Genomic DNA, 11,757 nt, shown 5'->3' on the forward strand with positions numbered 1-11,757 from the left:
TCAACGGCAGTGAAGAGGTTTAGGTTGTTGTGTTTAAGATTACCAAACAGGTTTCCAAGAAAGTTTGTGGTTTTGGTCGGAAAGTACTTTATGGCAATTCAGTGTTTTGAAGTGATTTTATCTAAGTGCATTATATTTGTTGAATAATCATAGCTTTCTGCTAGTTGTGTTCCCATTCCACCTCTAAGTGGTTCCGAGGAACCTAACAACTATACATGATTAATCCATACATTTGTGATATGGAGTTCTATTCTGATTTGAAGTGCTGGTTATGCATGTTTTACCCCATCCACTACGCATGTACTTTAATTGGGTTTTAATCATTTTGGGATTAAGGGAGAAGGGAGGAAGGTGATTGAAACACCAGGTGAGGCTGATTACATTTCATCAGGAGTTCTACATTTTAATCTATGAGCATCCTTCCAATCAGTTTTCTAACAGTTTGCATATCCTGTGAATAAAACCGGTTAATTTGGTTAGATTTTTTTTATATATTTTATTTATTTGTTTACTGACCATATCTTGCAATGGTGAGCGTTGGCCGGGTTCAAGGGTTTACTGCTGACAAAAGCTATTTATACCATAATATTAATTAGAAATTGGAGTATGTCAGTCCACAGTGTGACACTATCTGCAATATTATCCAACATTCTAATGACTATCTTATCTCTGAAGAAGTACCTCTTCCCTGGATCAAAGTCTTGACCCTGTAAATTCAAGGCAAAGAATACATCAATGTAGTGTGTGTGTGTGTGTGTGTGTGTGTGTGTGTGTGTGTGTGTGTGTGTGTGTGTGTGTGTGTGCGCATCTCCAGCATCGATGGAAGTGTATACACCAACACAACAGATAGAAAGAACCCATTCCTCTTTGTGATCAATTTGATGTAATGCTGAAAGCCAGGGTTTTTATACAATTGTATTCTGCATCACAAAGCTGCAACATGTAAGACTTGGCCGAATTAGAATTCTACACTCCAAACAAATAGGGGGCAGCAAATGACCAGAAAGCCATGGTGTCCAGCCTAATGGGTATCAACAAACAGCTAATTTAGCAAACATATTAACCCTATCAGTACCTTTATATAAGAAGCGACCTTTATAACATTTCCCAAAATAGCCAACCTTAGCATTAAAAGCGGTCTACCTACTAGTCTAAAGCAATCAAACTTAATCCCTTTATTTGCCAAGGGCTGTGTCCAGTGGGGGAAATTAACCATGATGTAAACTCTTGTTTTGCTTCTATTTCTTCTATTTTTATAGAAATACTTCTATAGTTGCCCTGACGGGTAGACTGGCTGTTGCATTGACGGCATCCTCTTGCGATACAAAGTGGTGTTACAATGCCTTACAGACGGGCGTTAGCTGGGGTAACTGCTAACTGAAAGCCATAATATGCAATATTTCCGCATTAAAATATCTGAAAACAACATATGTTATATATTTTATTTGTTTGTTTATTTAACATTATCCCAAATGTTTTTAACCATTTCTAAACTCAGGGAAATCCATACTTTTATGCATGGTAACGGGCTGGTATTTTGTTTTTTGGTATTGATGAATGCAATGTCTTTGACCTCACAGGGGCCAGCTCTACACTACAAGAGACGAGAGCTGAACGTAAACTACAACCTCGTTCCTCCGAACCGGTTTCCCAAAATCAACGGTCATCTGAACAAGCTGCACCTGCACCATATATTTTTCATTCTTCATCCAATCATTTGATGTAAACAACAAAATTGTACTCATTTCTTTTTTTCTATATATAAAATTAAATGCATTGTACGGTGTGTAAAAAAAAAATGCTTCTGTATTTAATCACTCATACTCTCTATTTAATAAGCAAAATTAAACAAAAATAATAATAAAAAAAAAGGCCATTCTCTTCTATAAAAAGGAGGATATTTCTAAAGAACATAAAAGGAACTGGAACTGGTGTCGCTGACAGTAATTATAACATTGCTGCCATGAACCCAGTGTACTTGGCATTTGGGTCTGGGTATTGGTCCCGTATCCTGCTCACTCCTTACCCCCTGCCTGCTGATGCCGTCCCTCTACCTCTACCTGCTGGTCTTCCTTTTGCCGCACCGCTTGTTCTTCCTGTCCATTTTCCTGTGGCCGTCCCTCTTATGTTTCCCTCTGATGGGTCTTGTCCCCTACTATAGGGAGGATTCCAGTTCTCATCACCACTGACGTCGATACCGATGTGGCGTTATCAGTCTTCCTGCAACATACAGTATCCACATGGCAACAGAAGCACTTACAAACATCTTGAGGAAACAGAGAGTAACGCCACACCGAGCGGTGGCCAGCATCCCTTAACCCCCTTCAATCATTCATCCCCTTCATCAATTCATCCCCTCTGTCTACACACCGGCTGGCAATCTGCGTCAACAGCACACAGTAAATCAACTCGGATCTCCATACAATCATCGGCAGATCGTTGTTTAGACTTAACCCTGTCATCCTAGGCCCTTCCTCATGTTAACATTGTTGTTATGGTGTTCTATCGCTCTCACTGGGTTCTCGCCTGTCTCACTACCTACCTGTTGCTGAACCCCTCGCCTGTCTCACTATCCGCTGGGGCCGAACCCTAAACTGTCTCACTACCCGCCTGTTGCTGAACCACCGCCTGTTTGACTACCTGCCTGCCGTCCAGCCCCTCGCCCCTTCCTCCTGTTCCCTGTCTTATGTGTTGCCCTTCAGTGAAGCCCTTTATTATTCAATCTCTGTCAGTGTACACTAGTGATGGATTTCATGATTATTTTCCTTGATTCAGTTCGCGACAATCAGTTCACCAAGAAGAATCGTTCAGAATCGTTCGTTCATTCATCGCGTTTCTGGTAGCGGTGAATCGAATCATGGAATGCACGGTCAGACTCAGCTCAAACGATCGTTCTCATTCTCAAACAATCGTGCAAGTTGGTCATCAATCAACACAACATTACAACTTTAACCAAACGCAGCAGGATGGGGGTGTAGTTGATGATTGGATGTTTAGCATATCAGCAAGATAATAGACTTAATTTAGCAATGATGGAGTTTAAAACTAAATTATGTACAGTTGTGTTTATTCTAGGCATATTAGATTTTTCTTGGGTTAACAGTAACTTAACACTATTGTGAAGATGGCAACCCCCACTGAAGAATCCATCAAGATCCACCAAGGTGGGGGTCCCGGGTCGCGTGCGTGAGAACGAACCATGAAAGAACGAGACAGATTGACGAGACATTCAAATATTTTATTTATCTGGCATGACACAGAAAGTACAAAGACAGCATGCATTTACCATTTCACTGATATTTAATCGTATTATCATACGCTCGCTCACTAAGCCCATTTGTGTTTTTTTTCTAAGGTGATAAACAAGAGCATCCCAGACTCAGTCCTAGAACAGCATACCATTGGCTGACGGTCCCTCTTCACCACTCACAGTCAGTGAACGAGAACTAGAGGGCCTGGGAGGAGTTGAGTCTGAGAATGAACGAGACAGAAGAATCAGGTCGGTTCGTTCTTGTTAAAGATTCGCTCATTCGAACTGATTCGGTTGCAAACGACCCATCACTAGTGTACTCTCGCTCTACATTCCACAGAGGCCATGATCAGCTGGCAATATTTTTGTAACTACATAAGAAGAGCTGTTATGTGTTATAGCTTTCATTTTTAACTTGTACTTATAGGACAATTCTGGTATTTTGAACATTGAGCCCACTTTCTGGTTTGTATGGGGTGAAATAGAGTGGTTAACACCGAAATTTTGAATATTGGTCCTGTCTCGAGTATTTTGCTAATTTCGAATTGCCCTGGCCTGCTTCAAAATGGCTGGCTATGTGCATTAAAAAAACACCCCCAAAAGTTTTTTTTCAGAAATATGAAACTCATCAAATTTTTTAGTGGTGTTTGTTGAATCAAGTATCGTAGCGAAATACAGTTTCTGTCGTGTTTTATTTGGCATTTTGTAAATCGGAGAGCAGGCTTCGCTGTCGGGAGAGACTGTTTGCACCAGGTAAATGGAAGCATGGCTAATATTAGCGCTTTCGGTTAGCTACCTCATAGGAGAAACAATGTTGCTAGCGTAGAATATGGTCTTTGTATTGCAATTATTTGGTCATTGTGGGGACTGTTGCTATACAAAGTCCCAGAAGGATTGCTAGACTGTGTAGAAACTAGTTTGGACACGTGCAATCAAGGACTGCGTGTGTTTGTTATTATCCCCCTGTTGCACGGAATTTACGATTCTGATGAGTACGGCTCAATACTGCTCAGACCAGATAACGCCCACTTTTGCCGGTGGAAATGCTCCATTACACTCCATCTAAACTCAGGATTGCATTATAATGTGCTCCATTTCCATTCATTATCTGTCAGCACACCAGAAGAACCCACAGGCATGTTGACAGAGGTGCCGATACTACTAAAATGCTTAACTTGCTGGCACAGTCTAAGTTTGACTCCTATCCATTTCCAATCCTTTGTATATGCACTAGAATATTGTTTTGTCGATTACTGAAACCTTAATTTGTGATTCATGACACACACACACACACACAAGATACAAGCTCAACAGTATACTCATCTGGTAACCTTTCAAGAGCTCAGTATAATGAACTTTTGTCAGGGTCTATGATGGGTCCGGAGAGACAGTCTGCCACAACGTTGCACCTCCCTGCTACATGCTGGGCTTCTGAAGTGGACACAGATATGAAGGCCAGGTGCCGCTGCTGGCGGGCAGACCACGGCTCGGAGACCTTTGACATGGCTTGGAGGTGCTGGCAATGAGGATGTCATCCAAAATAGATGAAGAAAAAAGGGAGTCCATTAGGCGCTGGAAAGCTTGGGCGGTGTTTTAAACTCGAAAGGCATGCGCAGGGACTAGAACAGTCTAAAGGGGATGAAAACAGCTCTCTTATGGATGTATTCTGGGCGCACAGGCCCATGATTGAAGATCTGGACCAAATCCACTTTGGAGAATATGTCCATCCCAGTCCTGTATGTGCGGGACCGGATACTTGTCAGGGGTAGTGGCGTCATTGAGAAGGCGGTAGTACCCAAGGCGGCGCTGCCCCCTTTGTCTTCAGGACCATGTGTGTACCACGAGCTGTTGGACCCGCAGATTATTCCAAGGTTCTCCATGCTTGCAAAAGCTTTTGCCACAGCAAACTTCTCCGGGTCAAGGTGGCGGACATGAGCATGGGCTCCAGCCCGTGCCTGGTCTCTGGGGTGGCAGAAAGAGGCTTTGTTAAGTCCGGGAACTGGTAGAGTAAACTCATTGTGGGCCACGTGTGCATGGGACAGTGACCTTGTGGGGAAGATGCTGAGCATGCAGGTAAAGGATATAACATTTTAGCATCCACCAGTCGGCGGTTCTTCACATCCCCATGTCCACAGGAAATCAACACCAATCAGGGGCTTAGCTACTTCCGCCATGATGAGATACCAGTTGAAACGCTGTGCCTGAAGGCAGAGCGTCGTGCCTCCCATTTGTCAGTCCAGCGCTGACGTTGGCCGCCTCCAGTGAAGGAGTGAAGGACTAAAGAGGAGCAGCCCAGGCTTATTAAATGGAGTAGTAATATTAGCACATGCCTGCGCCACTTCTTTCTTTTTGATCCGTTTTCATTTTTACGGATTACAAAAAAACAAATGTGTTTAAATCAATGCAGTGTAGTAGTGGTAGTAAAGTAGTACAAATCACGCACACACACACACACAAACACACATACTTGTGTAGCTAGACAATGGGGGGTCTTTAAAGGACAATAAACGAGAGCTCAAGTAACACATAGAATGACAGTTAACTTTGGCCTAAAAATTAAAAAGCCAAAAAAACTGTCCACCCGTCCACCCCAACCTTGTCTTTCTTATTTAGAACGATTTGATTAGTCTACCAACTTCGTAATGGACATCACAGAGTGAGCGATGACTTAGAAGGAGAAAATAACAAAACAAAGGCTGTGATGGAGAGAAAGCCAGAACAAAAAGCAGGGAAAGTGAAACTATTTGTTTTCAGACACAATGGGGGAAGAGTTCAATATTAATCTATAGATAAACACTGACCCCTGTTGAAAAAATCAAAAACTGCACTTCTCCACAATCTAGCTAGTCTATTTTAACCATGACAGACATGATTATAATAATAGAGCCCAAATATGAACAAGCAGAAGATATTCTTTTAAAAAAAGCAGAAAAAATCAATTTGACAAATCATTAACATATGTCAAGCAAATGTAAACTGTCTAAATATAATGTCTAATTATAATAATGGCAAAAAAATGCACATATTATTCCAGTTGGTGTGCAATCAAACGCTTCCAATAATGCTATGACATGTAGAATTGTCCATTCGTGCCACATAATATGTGCTCAGCTTGCTTTAAAACAAGGGTGCAATTGGCTCTCCCTCCCTGTCCCACTTTACCTTCAATCTCTCTGACTGTCGCTGAGCCCTTAACGTCCACAATTGATTAGAATCCACATGAGCAATGCACCCTCTCACCATCTCTCTCTCCCACTTTGGCTCCCTCTCTCACATCCCTCCCGCTCTCTCTCTTACCATCACTCTCTCTCCCTCTCAATCTCACACTATCTCTCACTCTCTGTCCTGCCTTTCCCCTTCACTCCCTTACTGCTTTTTTTCCATTCCCTCTCCTCCTCGTTCCTCTCCATCCCTCTCCCTGATATCTATTCCTTCACCCTATTACCGCGTTAACTCAGTCATCTCTTTTCTTTCCCTACTCTGCTGCGTGGCGTTCTGGAATTCACCAGAGGAGCATTTTGCCTGACTCATCTGCGGCTGATAGAGCCATCAGTCTGGCCTATAAAGGTGGGCTGGTAGCCCCCTGGGCCCCAGCAGAGAAAGAGGGAGATTTGGAGGAGAGGTTAGATTGATAACAGGAGACCCAGGCGACAGAGAGTGAGAGAGCGAGAGCAGCAACGCACGGGCGCATGGAGACAGACAAGTGGCATCACTGTGCCGATGAATCACCTTGTTGTTCCTCTGTGTGTGTGTGGGGGGGGGGGGGGGGGGGGTCATGGAGGGAGCGAAGAGGTGTATGGGGGCAGGAGCAGAGAGGTGGAGCTAGGAGGAGAAAGGGTTTTGGACGAAAGGACAGCTGAAAAAGGTACATTGTCTTCTCCTCTCTGTCCTCTCTTCTCCTCTCCTAACTTCACCACCAGTCCTTGTTACGTGGGGTTGTCAGTTGGAGACAAGACAGGTGGAGTAAATGCTGCTCAAACCATTTCTTCTGTGCAAGTGTCTGATTAGAATTACACAACCTCCTCACTCCCTTACATTTTGAGTAGGATTGACCCGGGCCCCTCGAAATTAAAATAATATGTGGATGTACATTTGTGTTTGCGGCCTGGAGTTTGTGACGAGTGATTCAAATTAAATTGGAACTTGTGCAATATTCCCACTGTGTGTCCAAGCCATTAATTGTATATATATATATATATATATGTATATACAGTCTATACATAACCAAGATCCAAAAAGCTAAGAAAAGTGAACTAACTATAAACCTGCCCATTTAAAATATTGAATTTAGACATTCAGGCCACAACTCAATACATTCTTGGTATTATGCATATTAATGATCATCAAAACAAATTCCCTGCCACTGCTTCCAAATAAACTGCATTAGAGGAGATACATTCAGTATTACCATTGTTTATTTATGCATTAGATAATGGTCCTAGGTCATGTGTTTTCAATGCAAAATTGTGCTAATAAAATAAAATGACACCACAATTAAATGTGAAAAAGGGTAACAAGTCCATCTACCATTTTATTTAGAAGTCATCCAGTGAGTGGAAAAACAGCATTTTGACTCTCAGTACTTAATGTGAAGTGTTAATTAATGGGGGAAGAGAGGAAACGGGAGTACTGTTGTGGAAGTAGAAGGCAAATTAAGGTAAACAACTGCCTCTTTCAGTCTTTAAAGGTGCATGACTTTCTGTGTGTGTGTCTGTCTGTCTGTCTGTCTGTCTGTCTGTCTGTCTGTCTGTCTGTCTGTCTGTCTGTCTGTCTGTCTGTCTGTCTGTCTGTCTGTCTGTCTGTCTGTCTGTCTGTGTGTGTGTGTGTGTGTGTGTGTGTGTGTGTGTGTGTGTGTGTGTGTGTGTGTGTGTGTGTGTGTGTGTGTGTGTGTGTGTGTGTGTGTGTGTGTGTGTGTGTGTGTGTGTGTGTGTGTGTGTGTGTCTCTGTCTGTGTGAATGCATGTTTAAGAGAGCTGCTGGTGTGTACATTTGAGAAAATGTACCTGCGTGCACACATTTGTGTGTGAGTGTATTTTCCACAGGGATAAGAGCAGTGTTGGGGGTAATGATATTACTTTTTTGGGTAAAGTAAGTAAAGTAACGCATTCAATTTAAAATATCGGTAACTACACTACTTTACTAGACTAATAGTAACGTGCTTTCCTGCGTGACCCAAGCTGTGTTTGCCTGCCTGTAAAGTTCTGATCCGTTGTGGTGCGTGCATGCGTGCTGCCTGTGTGTCTGCAGCGCCTGCCTGCGGTCGAATTGAGTGACGTAGCTGCTTTTGCGAAGGAGTGTTCAAGTGTTGGCGCGTAGAAGCAGGTGACACAGAAAGACAGGCTGGTTGTAGGGTTCATTGTAGAAGACATGCATCCCCTGTCGACTATTGAATCGCCCAGATTTAGAAAAATACTAGATAAAATATCCGCGACTCGCAAGCCAACATCCGACAGGAAAACATTTTCCCATTACCTGAACAAGTGTTATACCGACATGGAATCGAAGCTCAAAATAATTTTCGAGTTCTCCCTGGATCATGTGTCCACCACCGCGGACATTTGGTCCGCCAACACAAAAGTTACTTAGGAATGACGGTGCACTGGATAAACTTGAGAAGGCTGCTCTTGCCTGCAAGAGGGTGAGAGGAAGACACACTTACGATGTCATAGCTTGCGAAATAGATCAGGTTCATTCAGCCTTTGGACCATATAATGAAACAGCATGTGTCACCGCCGCTTAAGTGCATTTCTGTTTTAATTGTATGGGATAAAGTGACCTTTTTATATTTTTACACTTAATTTTTGTTCTCATGTTTCCCAAAGCCTGTGTTTTGAAACTTGTGTGTTGTTACTAATTGACCTCACCATAGCCTACTGTATCCTGTTGCTTGACGATGAGGATGAGGTATTTCTTTGTGCAGACAGGGATATTGTACTTTCATATGGTCTATGCTATTTTGTATAGATTTATGCAATAAACACCAAGTGATGATAGGGCTATGATGTTTGTCCATGTATCTACAGTAAATTAAGAAACGGGAAAGTAAAGTAATAAGTAGTGAAGTTACTTTTCAAATGCAGTAACTAGTAAAGTAATCTCATTAGAATTTACAGAAGTAACTAGTAATAAGCCACTAATTACTTTTTTTGTGTAACTACCCCAACACTGGATAAGAGGAGGAGCAGGGTGGTTACAGCGGTTTCCAATAGGATTCGGCAGTGAGTCTCTGAGGGAAATGTCAATCGCACGCACCGACGCACGCACGCGCGGACACACACACACACACACACATTTACACACACACACATGCACACACACACACACACACACGCGCGCGCACACACACACACACACACACACACACACAACCTCCTCGATGTATGCCTTTTTCAGTATATGTGCCTTAGAGCAGTGAACAAAGCCTGGAGACAAGTGCCTGGATAGAAAAGACAAACAGGAAGAGAAGAAGAGAAAGAGAGTTTGGCCTCCAGAAGAGACACGGTTCAGGTTCACGTTCACACGTTTATTGGCAGAAGCCCAGAACAACAAGTCCTGAAAAGCAAGTACTTATTTAGTGCATAATAACATTCAAAATAATAAAAATAACTATTAAGGTAAATATACAAGCAAGCAATAAGTCTATCACATTATAATAATATAACAAAATAAACTCAGTCCAATTATTTACAAAATCGAATTGGCAAAAGTCAAAGTTAAAAGAAACGATGAGGTAGAATAAGAAAGATTAAAATATAGCTGCATGCAGCAATGTGGGTGTCAAGCATAATGGGACTCGATAGCTAATTCCAACCCGGTATCACGCGATTTCGTGCTCATGCGCACAAACGTTAATCTATTGAATCGTGTTCCAGAGCACGATAGTCCGACTTTTTTCGTGTTACACAGAACGAAATGTAAACCAATGCATTCTGAATGGGAGTGTTCTCAGACAATTAACGTGCTCCACAAAACGCTACGAGAGAGAGAGAGAAAGAGAGAGAGGGAGGGACAGAGAGAGAGAGAGAGAGAGAGAGAGGCTTCAGAAAGGGTGTGCGCAGATTGTACAGTGCACCCTAGTTATGTTTATGCCAAAACCACAAATGCTATATATATATGTATATATATATATTGCCTAATTATATATATTGCCTATATATATATAGGCTATATAATTAGGCTATAATTATATTATTTAGCATGTAATGAGACAATCTATAGCCAAATTGTCGAAGATGCCTGAGAATCTCCGGAAATATCAGCATGGGAAATCGGCGCATCAGACCCATGAACCGATAAAGAAAGACGTCATCTCAAGCGGGAGAGAACATTTGCAGTGCTGGTTTCTGTCACGTAAGTACAGGGCTCTCAAGTCTCATGCATTCGGCGTGAGACACACGCAATTCAACCCATGCACACGCTCGAACCTGGTCTCACGAAAATACGTGACACTGTCACGTTATTTAATCTATTGAAACGTGATCAGGGACACGTATTTTCTAAATTTTGTATTTCAATTGGAAATATTTGTCGTGTCACTAAGCAAGACTTCCAAACTAAGGTTCTGTCCGGGAGCGTTCTCCCTAATGTCCCTTAAGGAGCTCCGTACAGATTATTCATTGTTGAAAATTGTCTGTGATAACTAACAAATGACAGTTTTTGGCCACCCGTTTCTACTTAAAATTGATTAGGTTGATTGATTAGGGCGTGAATAATATTGTTTAGACCACGGTCTGGGGGAATACTCGTATTCTGATTGGCTGCAGGGCGTGCATTAACTCCTGATATAGGCATACAGACACCTGCTAAGTAGTTCCAGTCAGTGTTTAGATTCTCTGCCCGAGCCCGAGCCCGACGCGGGCCGGGTCGGGCCGATATTTCCCACCACTATACTCGGGGCGGGCCTTTGATCGAGCGTTTTAATTTTAATTTTATCATTGGTTTATTGGCCTAATCTGAGGAGGAATCTATGCCATGAACAGAAATATTATAGGCCTTTATTACACGGGTCTTCTCAATGCCGTGGAACGCTCCGTTCACTTGCATGGGTAGTAGTACGGTGACTTGTCTACCCCAGCGTCTTCCGTTGCTAAGCGACGTCACCGTTTTTGCGGACAAATTATTTCTCTGCTGATCAACACTACGAATGCTCAAAAGACTTGTATGCCCCCCCCCCCCTTAAATAAATACTATGGCAGAATTATTATTATTATTCTCATTCAACTTGAACATGTGTTTTTACAGTAGAGTGGTGGAGGGATGACGTATGTTGGCCAACCCGGAAGTGAGCGTCGCCCTGGATTCCCTCGACAAAAAGCCAACGGGTTTTTCCATTGGATTTTGGATTATTGCAGAAACATTTGCATCTTTGAAGCACCTCCTCAAAAACTGAAAATAAATAAATAAATAAAAATAACCGTGCTCCAAAGAACGAAATGTAAACCAATGCATTCTGAATGGGAGTGTTTCTCCGATTTTTCCTTGCTACACAGAACGAAATGTAAACCCATG

At 42.4% G+C, this 11,757-nt stretch overlaps 1 long non-coding RNA gene across 1 annotated transcript; it reads right to left on the reverse strand.

Moving 5' to 3' along the window:
• Nucleotides 1–3,217: 3,217 nt before the first annotated feature.
• On the reverse strand, nucleotides 3,218–6,832 carry LOC132457556 (uncharacterized). Its single transcript, XR_009525719.1, has 2 exons — nucleotides 6,413–6,832; nucleotides 3,218–5,527 (listed from the first exon to the last, which is right to left on the reverse strand). It is a non-coding gene; the product is annotated as an uncharacterized LOC132457556 (long non-coding RNA).
• Nucleotides 6,833–11,757: the final 4,925 nt, after the last annotated feature.

Source organism: Gadus macrocephalus, chromosome 5 (assembly GCF_031168955.1).
Source record: "Gadus macrocephalus chromosome 5, ASM3116895v1".
NCBI classification, from domain to species: Eukaryota; Metazoa; Chordata; class Actinopteri; order Gadiformes; family Gadidae; genus Gadus; species Gadus macrocephalus.